Source organism: Panthera tigris, chromosome F2, assembly GCF_018350195.1.
Source record: "Panthera tigris isolate Pti1 chromosome F2, P.tigris_Pti1_mat1.1, whole genome shotgun sequence".
Classification (NCBI taxonomy): domain Eukaryota; kingdom Metazoa; phylum Chordata; class Mammalia; order Carnivora; family Felidae; genus Panthera; species Panthera tigris.
In genome coordinates this window covers 50,405,152-50,419,164 of record NC_056676.1, presented here as the reverse complement: position 1 = coordinate 50,419,164, position 14,013 = coordinate 50,405,152, and the positions used below count along the sequence as shown (strand labels likewise).

Below are 14,013 nucleotides of genomic sequence, written 5' to 3'. Positions count from 1 at the left end.
TCACTAACTTCCCAATACACATAAAAACTTATCAGCAATGTCATTATTAATCTTCATATATCTGTTTTTGGAAAAATAATTTTGTACATTTGCAAAATATTAGCGATGTCTTCCAAATGCAGGTGATTTAAATGGCACTTGATGTTCCTTTTTGTGAGGTTCAGATGTTATACCGAGGCAGAAAAAGTCATTACAATACTGCAATAAAATAGTGAAATATGAGAAATACACTGGCAGAGAGGATTTAATCTGCTATACTGTTTTAAATGGAAATATATTGTGCGATTATACATTTTGCAAAATGGCATCACAGATATTACTGCTCCCTGGTGAAAGATACCCAAATCTCCATTTATTTGGCTGGTGTAGGTATGGCCTCAGGTGTGCACCTGCAAGTAAATTAAATCTAATTGCTTATTTTCAGTTTCCTTGGAAAGTACTGCCTTTAAGCAAGATGTAAATGCATTTAAATGGGTATGTTCATCTGAAACTCTGTTCAATAAGTCAAGTGTTTCTTGCAATATAAAGATTTTTCTTTGATCCAGGATATTCATGATATTTCACTTAAAAGTGCAGGCACAGCATGGTGGAATTGAAAGAGAATGTGTTTTGAAGTCAGATGGACATAAGCTTGGATTCCAGCTTTGCTACTTAACAACTGTGTGATAGAACAGTTAGTTAAGCTGAGATTCCGAGTCCTCATTTATAAAAATGAGAGAAATAAGACCTGTATATGGGATTCTTGTAATAATTAAATAGTATAACATGCACGATAAGGCCTAACATAAAGCACACACTTTGAAAAGAATATGATGTCAGAAATAATACAAAAACTTGGTATAGGCTCTAGTGAAGAGAGTTAATACAGGTGTGAACCCCCCTCCGGTGGTTAACAAATAACCACTGGATGCCTAATTTTGAGATATGGGTTCATGTTTTGCCTCTAAAGAAGAATATGAACTTACAGGTCAGTCTGCAATAATATAGCTACCAAAACTTCAAGTCCAGAAAACTGTTTCAAGGTCGTGTAGCAGCACTGAGAAGAAAATGATGCATACTGTAAAAACAAACTGCATATTCACAAACATTTTTTCAAGTTAAATAATTTGACAAAATTGGAGCAAAGGGAAACAACAACAACAACAACAACAACAACAAAAACCCAGAAAACTTCCAGCTGCAATTTTCTGAATGTGGGACCTTGCTGCCAAATCCCAGTTTGAGTCCTATGTTCTTATTTCTTCTTTGTGAAGCTAGGAAGTGTCCTATAAAAGATCTACAAAAGGGATGAGAACGAAGTCTGCTGAAAAGAACTCCTTGACAGGTAGTGATCACTTATTTCATGGAAACGTTAAAATGTATGCTACACAGCTTCTTTTAAATGGAGCAAGTTTCTCAGGATCCACATAAGAGTGAAAACATATGGTACCTGTCTTTCTCTGTGTGACTTATTTCACTTAGCATGACACTCTCCAGTTCCATCCACGTTGCTACAAAAGGCCATATTTCATTCTTTCTCATTGCCAAGTAGTATTCCATTGTATATGTAAACCACATGGGGGGAGGGGAAGGAAAAAAAAAGTTAGAGAGGAGGGAGCCAAATCATAAGAGACTCTTAAAAACTGAGAATAGACTGAGGGTTGATGGGGGGTAGGAGGGAGGAGAAAGTGGGTGACGGGCATTGAGGAGGGCACCTGATGGGATGAGCACTGGGTGTTGTATGGAAACCAATTTGACAATAAATTTCATTTTAAAAAAAAGAAGAAGAAAAAAAAAAAAGAAATGGAGCTAGTATTTTAAAGCAGGTTCTCCAAACTGAATTTTAAGAAGAGGATTAAATCTCCTAATACACATTTATTAAGAGAAAGTATGTTTCATTTAATTAGTTTTTAGTAATTTTAACATAACTTATTATTATAAGACAAATAGGTTATTATTATGAATTTATCACATATTATAACTAATATTTTGTAGTGCCTCCTCTGCACCATGAACTAAGTGACTTGCCTTTCTTGTATTATCTCATTTACCTGACAGAAAAACCATCTGAAGCATATTGCTTCCATTTAGCAGATGAAAAAGTTGAGGCTTTGTGAAATTAAGTCATTTGACCATGTTTACCTCGCTCAAGTAGCAGAGCCTCTCCACTGAGAGCCCTGTGAACTCCACAGGTCAAATATCCTCCCCAACCAAAATCCCTCTGAATATATTCGAGGCCTCCCCAAATCTCTGGTTGAAATTCATTCTGAGTTGTTTTCATACAAAAAATATTCTACCACATAAATATCATCTTCCGTCTTGAAAGAAAATAAGGGAGCACAGAGACAGAGAGACCCAGAAAGAGTCAGAGACAGAGACTGAGAGCGCAAGAGTGAGAGACAAAGAAGCAAATAATCTGGATACGACAGTCCAAAGTAAAATTTAAGATAAAATACTGAGAAAAACTAGATTTAATAAATGCCATTTCTGAGGATATTAAAATAATGAGCTCTGCAAATATTCTGCTTTTTAGTTTCTAGAAAGCCCAAATATGTAGTGCAGGTGGGGGAAACACAAATGAATAATAAAATAAATAGTCTGATGACCAAGAAAGGTACACTTAAGGGATTTAACATTTGTAAAATGATACAAATACCCCTTGACTTGCCTGCCTGGCTGATGTTGGACAACTTTGTGTTTAGGGCCCTGTGACTATCTCCTACACCGATATAATTATAACTTTGCAATAAAAGAGGTATATAATAAATCCAAGGCTCTTTCTGCCAGCTCACAAAGGTGCATGTAAATTGTTGAAGGTCAGTTTTATGGGTTCGTTTACTATCTATCATAGTCATGACTACACATAAAAATTGTCCCATAGACAATAAATACATCTGAGGCAAGGCCCTATTCCACCACAACGTGCAGCCGCTGCGATGAATCCGTGGCTCCGAATGTGCAGTGTGTTAAAACGTCTATAGTAGAAAGCATGTAGAAAGTCACTCACTCCTATGATGTTTAGCGTAAACAAATTTTCATATGTACGTGGTCCCGGTGGTTGCATGAAAGAATAGAGTCTATTTCACTGACAATTCTCCAATGTGTCTATATTCCGCAATTTCATGTGTCACCGCCCCTCTCTTAGGACCAAATTAAGGCTTTTCATAAAATCAACTGAAGTATGTAAACCATGATGTATTGCCATTTATGGTGCCTCAATAAAGTATCATTTATCTATCACTATTGAATAGAATACAGACATTTTGTGAGCAATAAATATAGACCGTGAGATCATAATGTTATTGAACTACTCAGGCATCCCACACTATCTCTTTGGGGTAAGAAAATATTCCTGAAGTAGACTCATAAACAAAAGGTGCAAAAGGCAGAAGAAAATATCGGCCGTTTCACTGCATTATTTGATTCAAAATAAAGTTATATTTTTAAACAGATTAAAAAATAACAATAATCTTGGCAGTCCAAAAGTCTTGTAACAATAATGAACAGTCACAGGTGATGTTTTGAACTTTTTGTTCGTGATAGTCTCCAGTATCTCCTGGCCTCTAGAGGACACATCATCTATAAGTTGAATTATAATATTAAACTGTTGAAAGTGACAAGGCCTCTACCCTAAAGGATAGAAGAGACTTCCAAAGATATAGTAATAGCATTTCAACAGGGTCTTAAACATAACATCTTCCAGACAGAGTAAATGCAATCTATCATTTTGGAATAAGGATATTTTTCCTTTCATTGAAGTGAAGGAGGCAGGAAGAGATGATTTATCAAGGGCTTTTCAGGCATCTTAGAGATATAGTTCCTTTTGTCCTCAAAATAATCTTATACGGTAAGTATCATCATACCCATTTTACATACAAAGAAGCAAAGGCCTAAACAGATTAAACAATTAGTCACGGGCACAGTCAGGACTTGAAATCAATGCTGACAGACTGTATCACACCACACTCCCTCCTTACTGAGGGATGTGTATTCAATATAATTCTTAAGATCATTAAGAATATAACGTATGTCTAGCTTTTAAATTAGCAAGGGCTACTTTATTCATCTGCAAAGATTTGCTGTCAACATAGAACCTATACCAAATATATTATAAGATTTTAATGAAGCTGTCTTGACTTTCATTATCTACTCTGGAGACCAACAATCTATTCTTCATTTAAGGGTTGAAGTTACTAACAAAGATGAAATACCTCTGTAGTCTGGTTTAGTAGTTTGGACCTAAACAAAGGAAGAATTGGTAGCAGTAGAAAAAAAGCCCTAAATTGTCTCCAATATCATTCTATCAACCATAGTAAGACTTTAATTATGTAAATAATTATATAAATAAGAATTCTATAAAATTATTTACTATTTTAATCATCTTAAGAAATTAGAGTTTGGTAGATTTTTTTCCCCTTAAATATCTAATGACTATAATAGAACAGTTGTTGGGCCATGATTTTGAGGTCAAACTAGATCTAAACTAAGCAAGAGGACTGAAAGAGTAACTGAAAGAATTCTGAAAATCATTTCAAGAATGTACGTAGTAACTCACATTTCAAGAATGTACATAGTAACTCACATTTCAATCTATAAAATAAAATAATCACAAGGTAACAAGAGAAATACTCACATCTGATACATTGTAGCTCAAGGGAAGATGCTTTAACTGGAGCCGATTTGACAGCCCCTTTTACTGGATTTGATTTGACAGCCCCTTTTACTGGATGCATTCCAATGCTCTCCCACAGGTTCCCAGAGAGAGCTTTGGTCCTATCATTCTTCTTTTCTGACACTCATTCTTCCTTGACTGCCCCCATGTTTTAGTATGAGTCCCCCTAGCACTAATCATGCTAAAGGTATGTGATCTTCTGGCTGTCTTATTCAGCATTCACCACTGAAAACAGCACTGGAAGCCAACAATGTGTCCTGTGTTCATAAATATGTCTTTTGAACCATCTGGAGGAATTTTCATTGTTTGTAACATGGACAGAGCCCCCATTATCCTCGTGCAAATAAAAGTAGTTCTTAACAGAAATATGTTTTCTTTACTGAACATTATAAAAGGCCCCCTGATCTTCAACTTGAGGAGTATGGCATTCAAAAAAAAAAAAAGGTAAGATTCTACATAAACTATGAAAAAAGAAAAGAGACAGGAGAGAGAAGAGAAACTTGCCAAAGAACATCGAGACTTACTTATAAACAACTCTCTTCTCTCTTTAGGATAATCCCATATACTATCATTAATAATCCTTTGAGACCAAAGAAATTGGTGGCATGAAAAAAGTTAACATAAATATTAAAATAGACCACATTCATTATTAAATAGCAAAATTAAAATAGCAATATTCCCAATATGACCTAGTGTCTTTAGAAGTTGGGTTACATTTTATACCTTAAGAACTTAGGGCTAAGTAATACATAATTTATTCAAGGTCTATTACTGTGTAAAATTTTTGCTAAAACTATCATGCGATTTCAAAAACACCTCTGTTTTAGCCAAATCTGTGGTTCATTAAAACTGTGAAATATTCCATAACTCTCTAGAATCAGGAGGTCACTGTCAAGACCTATTACCTGTGCAGACAAGTTCTCATCTCTAATTAAATTTTTTCATAAAACTGCACAGGCACAAAGTACAAAAATAATGAACACAGAAAAAGTAAAATCAAATTCCTAATTCTGAAAACAAACAATCATGAAACGGTTAAAAATAATGTCACAGTGTGGTCATTTGTGAAAGTGAAGTCCATGAACATATATATCCAGCATCCCATGTAACATGCTTAAGAATGACTTTAATCAGAAAGCAGACAGAGCTAAACTCTCCCTCTAGGGCTGAACATCTGAAGTAAGCCGGGAGGCTAAAATAATCAGGTGAATATAGACACTATAATTTTCAGAGAACCTCACAGTCCTTTTAGGCCTGAGACTGACTTCACAATTTCTTTGAAATGCTGAAAAGAAGCCCAGAAAAATCAAAGCAAAGGATTATTATCCAGAGAATCCAAACCGTAGCTTGTAATACAAAGTTCAGTTTGTTTCCAAAGCAAATAAAACACTCTATTTGTGTGATGGAATACATGTTGAAATGCTGTTTATTGCATGTTATATAGGAAGAAGTTTTTGACGCATTTCTTCAATAGTTTCGTCTGCTGATATGCAATCACATCTGGGTTTAACAGTGGCTGTCACTCTACTCATTCAGGATTAGGACTAATTTTTGAATCACTGGCTCATAAGAGATGTGCATTAATCAGGACTGCCTCAGTAGCATGCGCCAACCACACACACACACACACACACACACACAACTGTGGTTCTATATGTATGCTACATGGAAACACAAAGGTTACTTGGGAAACAGACTGTCTTTACTTTATGAATTATGGAGCTTCTATGGAAATCTGGATCATAATGTAAAGTAGTTATTTATTTAATGGGAAGGAGGCCAATGGCAAAGCCACTTGGAATTTCCAGTCTATTTATTCCCAAACGATACGCCTTCATATATTTGATTCAAGACCTTATTTGAACATTGTGTGGAAAACTGTAAGAGCCAAGTGCCGTGTCTTAGGAGAAATGCCACGTATCAGGAGAAGGCCATCTTATGATCTCAACGTTACTAACCTCTGAAAATCTGCTGTTGCTACAGACACGTCTTCCTCTGGTCATTTAGAAGGCACACTTCTGACTCCTTCCACTCTTTGCTCCACACTATCGTTCAATCGTTTTCAAGTTGTAAATATCATCTTCTGTGGTACCTCTTGCTCAAAAAACTTAATGTCTTGCCATTGCTCTTAAGACATAAGGAAAATCTTTAACATCTCTTATTAAATAGGCTGGTTTTTCCCTGTCCTCTTATTCTCCTTGTTTCAGCCACACTGATTTTCACTGAGCCTCTCATATATACTAGGAAAAATGCATGCACTGTCCTTTCTGCCTGAACATTCTTCCCCCTTTGGCTGACTGAGTCCTATCTGTCCTCAAGCTATTCTGGCAGAGAAAACTTCCCTCCTTTTACAGAGCCTACCCTTCTGGTTGGAAAGGTGTGTAAGAAAGAACAAAAATGGAAAGAAGGGAGGGAAGGGATGAGAAGGGAAGAAAGGGGCAACAGATAAGAGCTTAAGGAGGTTAGGGAGTAATACTTGGGGTAGGTCTACACGGTAAATATACAGGTTTCTTGGTTCCGCTGATCTTATAAGACAAGTTGTAATGGCAACTGGTATAACATAGCTTCCAAACTTCTACAGGAACATGTTATAAGTTTTCTTTATATAGAACTCTCCTGGACACATAAGAAAACTTTTAATTTTTCCTTAAGATTACTTAAGAAGTCACACACTTCTCATCAATGAGCAGTTAAAGGGGAAAGTTGGTGTTTTATCTCTTTGGTCAGCTCTCACAAATGTTGAAGTTCATCTTGACCACTTAGAGGGATTCCTGTTGATACTGTCACGGTGTTCACCAAGATCTACAAACATCTTCTCTTTAAAATTGTTCTTTTTTAGCCAGTCTGATTAAGCTATGTTTAGGAGAGTTATTCGATAGGCAAAACAGATAGATGTGTATGGCCTTCTTTACCCCAGTGGTACTTAAGCAAAACAGTTTCAGGTTACCTGTATTTCATAGGAAGACCATTTACCTGGTTATGTCTGTGCAATATAAATGTCAAGAAATATATTCAAAGCGCATTTATCCCTCCTACACATGAATCAGATTTGTTAATTCTACACATTCTTCAATTTTCTGGAGCATTGCAAGAATTTATGATAAAAAGGTATGGTTCTGAATACTGATGCAGTGATACAGACATCCCTCCCCCTCCTAACGTACATACAAATCTTCCAATATTGTGATTTTAGCTACATCCTATGTTTCTCACGGCCACAACTACTTAATGCCACTGATGATCACTCTTATTTTCTAGTTTTTTTCCCACAACTCCCGTAAACCTGCCATAATGAGTTAGAATTATGCCCAGCAGAGAAGGTACCTTGTGGCCCCAATTACATCATTCAGTGAGCACAATTATGTAACAGAAATGTAAAATGCACAGTCACTATATGTAAGAGAATGTTGTTATGTCTTTTTTATTCCACAAGAAAGTCAAACAAAAGAATTAGGTATGCAGGTAAACATTCTTTTCAATAACATCAGGAAATAGTACCATATTGAGGGCAAAAATTTAACATTTCCCTTAACTTTTTAAAACATGTGAAGAGTGATTTCTTTTAGAAAAATTAGGAGTCATGTCTTTTGACTCTAGAGCAGTACAATTAAAAAATAAATAGCACCCGAATTTGTCATGTTCATATCTGACCTTCTATACTACAACTTTATGGCAAAAACAAATGTTTTCTAAAAGGAATTCAGTCCTGAACTTGTGATAAGGATATCTAGAGATATTTGAAAATCTGGCTTTAAAAAATCTGTATGATTCATGAAATTACATTATTATGTAAAATGGGGTATTATTTCTGTAGACAATTTCTCTTCATAATTACATTGCACAGAATGCTTGATTTTAGAACTATCAATAGAAACAAATTGATTTGGACTTTTTTTATGACCCACTATAGCAGTAGAAAAGTTCTTTGGAATTTTGTTTTTATGTAGATATCTTCAGCAAGAGTCTGGAAAATGGGTAGCTATTATATTCTGCGTGTTTTTGTCAAAAAAGATTTTTGATCTTTAAAAATGATTCTCGAGAGATCATAAAAGCCATATATGAATGGCCCAATGCTAATACCATCCTCAATAGGGAAAAACTGAGATCTTTACCCCTAAGGTCAGGAATAAGACAGGGATGTCAACTCTCGCCGCTGCTATTCAACACAGTATTGAAAGTCTTAGCCTCTGCAATCAGACAACACAAGGAAATAAAAGGCATCCAAATCGGCCAGGAGGGGGTCAAACTTTCACTCTTCGCAGATGACATGATACTCCATATGGAAAACCATAAAGATTCCACCAAAAAACTGCTAGAACTGATTCATGAATTCAGCAAAGTTGCAGGATATAAAATCAATGCACAGAAATCGGTTGCATTCCTATACACCAACAATGAAACAACAGAAAGCGAAATCAAGGAATCGATCCCATTTACAATTGCACCAAAAACCATAAAATACCTAGGAATAAATCTGACCAAAGAGGTGAAAAATCTATACACTGAAAGCCATAGAAAGCCTATGAAAGAAATTGAAGAAGGCACAAAGAAATGGAAAAATATTCCACACCGCTGGATTGGAAAAACAAACATTGTTAAAATGTCGATACTACCCAAAGCTATCTACATATTCAATGCAATCCCTATCAAAATAACACCAGCATTCTTTACAGAGCTAGAACAAATAATCCTAAAATTTGTATGGAACCAGAAAAGACCCCAAGTAGCCAAAGTAATCTTGAAAAAGAAAACCAAAGCAGGAGGCATCACAATCCCAGACTTCAAGCTATACTACAGAGCTGTAATCATCAAGGCAGTATGGTACTGGCACAAGAACAGACACTCAGATCAATGGAACAGAATAGAGAACCCAGAAATGGACCCACAAATGTACGGCTAACTAATCTTTGACAAAGCAGGAAAGAATATCCAGTGGAATAAAGACAGTCTCTTCAGCAAGTGGTGCTGGAAAAACTGGACAGTGACATGCAGAAGAATGAACCTGGACCATTTTCTTACACCAGACACAAAAATAAACTCAAAATGGATGAAGGACCTCAATGTAAGACAGGAAGCCATCAAAATCCTTGAGGAGAAAGCAGGCAAAAACCTCTCTAATCTTGGCCGCAGCAACTTCTTACTCAACACGTCTCCGGAGGCAAGGGAAACAAAAGCAAAAATGAACTACTGGGACCTCATCAAAATAAAAAGCTTCTGCACAGCGAAGGAAACAATCAGCAAGACTAAAAGGCAACCGACAGAATGGGAGAAGATACTTGCAAACGACATATCAGATAAAGGGTTAGTATCCAAAATCTATAAAGAACTTATCAAATTCAACACCCAAAAAACAAATAATCCAGTGAAGAAATGGGCGCAAGACATGAACAGGCACTTCTCCAAATAAGACACCCAGATGGCCAACTGACACATGAAAAAATGCTCAACTTCACTCATCATCAGGAAAATACAAATCAAAACCACAATGAGATAACACCTTACAACTGTCAAAATGGCTAACATTAACAACTCAGGCAACAACAAATGTTGGCGAGGCTGAGGAGAAAGAGGATCTCATTTGCACTGCTGGTGGGAATGCAAACTGGGGGTGCAGCCACTCTGGAAAACAGTATGGAGGTTCCTCAAAAAATTAAAAATAGAACTACCCTACAACCCAGCAATTGCACTACTAGGTATTTATCTAAGGGATACAAGTGTGCTGTTTCGAAGGGGCACATGCACCCCAATGTTTATAGCAGCCCTATCAACAATAGCCAAATATTCATCGGTGGATGAATGGATAAAGAAGATGTGGTATATATACATCTGGAGTATTACTCGGCAATCAAAAAAAATGAAACTTTGCCATTTGCAACTACGTGGAGAGAACTGGAGGGTATTATGCTAAGTGAAATTAGTCAGAGAAAGACAAATATCATACGACTTCACTCATTCTGAGGACTTTAAGAGACAAAACAGATGAACATAAGGGAAGGGAAACAAAAATAATATAAAAACAGGGAGGGGGACAAAACAGAAGAGACTCACACATATGGAGAACAAACTGAGTGCTACAGGAGGAGTTGTGGGAGGGGGGATGGGCTAAATGGGTAAGGGGCCCTAAGGAATCTACTCCTGAAATCATTGTTGCACCATATGCTAACTAATCTGGATGTAAATTAAAAGTAAATAAATAAATAAAAATGATTCTCGAGATACTTTCTCTTTCAGAGGTGGTAGGGGTTGAATTGTACCCCTCCCTTCAAGAAAAATGTATGTTGAAATCCTAACACCCTGAACCTGATTTGAAATAGGGTAAGTGAGCCAAGAAGAGGAGTATGGTGTGCCCCTAATACCGTATGACTGGTGTTCTTAGAGGATGATGGCCATGCAGCAGAGGCGCCCAGGGAGAACACCATGTGATGATGACAGTAGACTTGAGTGACACATCGACAAGGCAAGGAACTCCAAGGACTGCCCGCACACCAGCAGACGCTGGGAAGAGGCAAGGAAGAATTGCCCTCCAGACTCCTGAGGGAGCACAGCCCTGGTTCTACCTTGACTTCAGACTGCTGGCCTGTGAGAAAACAAACTGCCGTCGTTTTTAACCGCCTCATTGATGGTAGGTACTTTGTGATGACACCCCTGGGATTTAATACAAGATGGAAATTAGGCTCACAATCAAATGTGACCCAGCTCTATCAATGCCACTCACCAAACCTTCATGCTACTATCTCAGTTACTCATCTCACCCGGACCCACGAGTAGCTTAATGTATCATCTCCATAATTCAGACATCTACTGCTGAAAGAACGGAATTCTTTGAGATGGTTATTTAATACATATATACAGAGAGACAGGCATAAATAAATTTGAACCACATATCAAAACTTCCTTAGATAAACTGAACAACAATGAGGGAATTTGAATACAATTTCACGTAAGGTGTTAGATACCATCGTATTTGAACCGTGGTCCAACATGGCAAACTCGCCTGCTGCCTGGATTTGCATCTCACCTATTGTAGAGCTCAAGTACCTAGTACAGCATCTTGCATTTACTAGCATCTCAATAAATGGTTACCAGTTGCTATGGATTGAATTGGATCACCCTGAAATTCAAAGGTTGAAGGCTTACCCAACACCATGACTGTATCTGGAGGAAGGATCTTTAGGAGGTAATTAAGGTTAAATGAGGTCATAAGGATAGGGTCCTAATCTGATAGGATTAATGTTGTTATGAGATCAGGGAGAAAGTAGCAGAGAGCTCTGAATGCAAGCCAGGAAGAGAGCCCTCGCTAGAACCCAACCATGTTAGCACCATCATCTCAGACTTCCAGCGTCCAGAACTGTGAGAAAATAAATTTCTGCTGTTGAAGCCACCCAGCCCATCCTATTTTATTATGGCGTCCCAAGCTAATACAATGGTGACCAAACTATTATATACATTATGGCAAAAGATCCAGAAAAAAAGTATGTGGCAAAACATTCAGACTGTCATGAGACTACTTCACCAAGGATTATGAGATTTTGGCAAAGATTATGAGAGTCTGGTATTGCTGGTTTCATAGGATAATAATAGCTTTTACAAAATTGTCGAAAGTCTCCCACTGAGGGCAAAGAGATATTGGCAATACCTCCTCTATACCAACTGTCAAAGATTGCAATCCTCTCGTGAATTATGAAACACTGGTTAACATGACGGCCTGGCTTTTAATCATATTTAAGAATCCGACAGACATACTTCTGGCCATGAATCTTATCTCTTTCAAATTTTTTATCCCAATAAATTCATAGGTATATGAACTAAAAATCAAGGTGGCAGGTTTTCCCCATAACCTGAGTTCGTTTTCCTGCTCTATTTTCATTGTATTTAGTGAACTGTTTCTTTCTGAGTGGATGTGCTCACTTGGCCCTGACTGAGTAGTGACTTCAAGGAATTAAAAAACAAAACTGTTGGGTGTTGCTAAAAGAGCGCATGGCAGCTGACAATGAATTCATGAGTGTCCAGGGTACATTTGGTATAAGCAAAATGGAGCTACTTGGTATACTGGTTATTAACTTTGAAGCCCAGTAATCAGATTTCAGACTGGGAGTATATAGCAATCATAATAATCAGATAAATAAAGTAATTTATAGTAAAATATGATGGCACATTTATGTTCAAAATTCCCTTGGTGTTATGAGCTTAACTGTGTCCCCTCAAAATTCCAATGTTGAAGTCCTAACCCAAATTACTTCAGAATGTCACTGCATTGAGACATAGGAGATTGAAGGTAAATAAGATAAAACAAGGTCGTATGGATGGAGCCTAATCTAATGTGAATGATGTCGTTATACGAAAAGGAGTTTATGACAGACCCACACACGCAGGAAAAACCATGTGATGATACCAGAAGGTGACCATCTACAAGCCAAGGTGAGAGCCCTCAAAAAACAAAACAAACAACTCTGCCAATGCCTAAATTTCCCTTAAACTATCAATCCATTAGAAATGTAGAATCCAGGATCTAATGAAACACTCACTCATCTTTCAAGACTCACACTTAAAATACCTGTGTCTGGGAAGGCTTCCTTGATTCTCCCATCTACACAGCTCTCTCTGCATTTACTTCTAGAAGAGCTGTCTGTATATTATGTTTGACCTACCAGCTTATGTTCCATTTCCTCCTCTGAAGAGACCTCCAGAACAAGGAATATATCCTATCTATCTTTGTAAACACAGCACAGAGTTTAAAAACCTGGCACATGGCAAATAATGAACACCTACCTCCTAAAGCCATGAAACTAGAAAATACAGCAGTTGGATTAGCTGATTTTTTAAGATCCTTTAACACTCTAAAATTCTACAAAGACCTAATTCTAATTTTTATATCACCTGCTCCACATTGTTCATGATTAAATTCAGGCTGTATATTTTTAAAATGTGGATTCTGTTTCAGACCGTGTAGGGGTTCTGAGACTGTATTTCTTACACTACCCACCCCTCCTCCCAGTAATGGTGATGCTGGAACGCTTTGATTAGCCAGGCCTTAAAGTTCAACATAAATCCAAGAACCAGCTCTGGATCTGTAAAAAGCCTAGTCTTACAAGCTTGTAACACCTTAAAAGTAATAGAAGGTATTAAAAGAAAGCAGCTGGCTTAGTTTGCCCCCCTTTAATAAGATTCAATCATTGGGGTTCAGCTCGAATGGATAAGTTCCACCACAGAAATTGAAAACAAAAAATCTCTACCCTGTTCTAATCTGCCCATTTTTCTACATCCACACAGACTGTTTTAGCATCCACTCTTTGAATGCAAAAACAAGAGAACTTTGCTCTCCTGCTCCTTGTGTGTTTTTAATTTTTTTTTTAATGTTTATT

At 37.1% G+C, this 14,013-nt stretch overlaps 1 protein-coding gene across 2 annotated transcripts in view; it reads right to left on the bottom strand.

The window, feature by feature from the left end:
• Window positions 1-14,013, bottom strand: part of ZFPM2 (zinc finger protein, FOG family member 2) — a 466,243-nt gene that overhangs the window by 253,911 nt on the left and 198,319 nt on the right. The window lies entirely within an intron of this gene.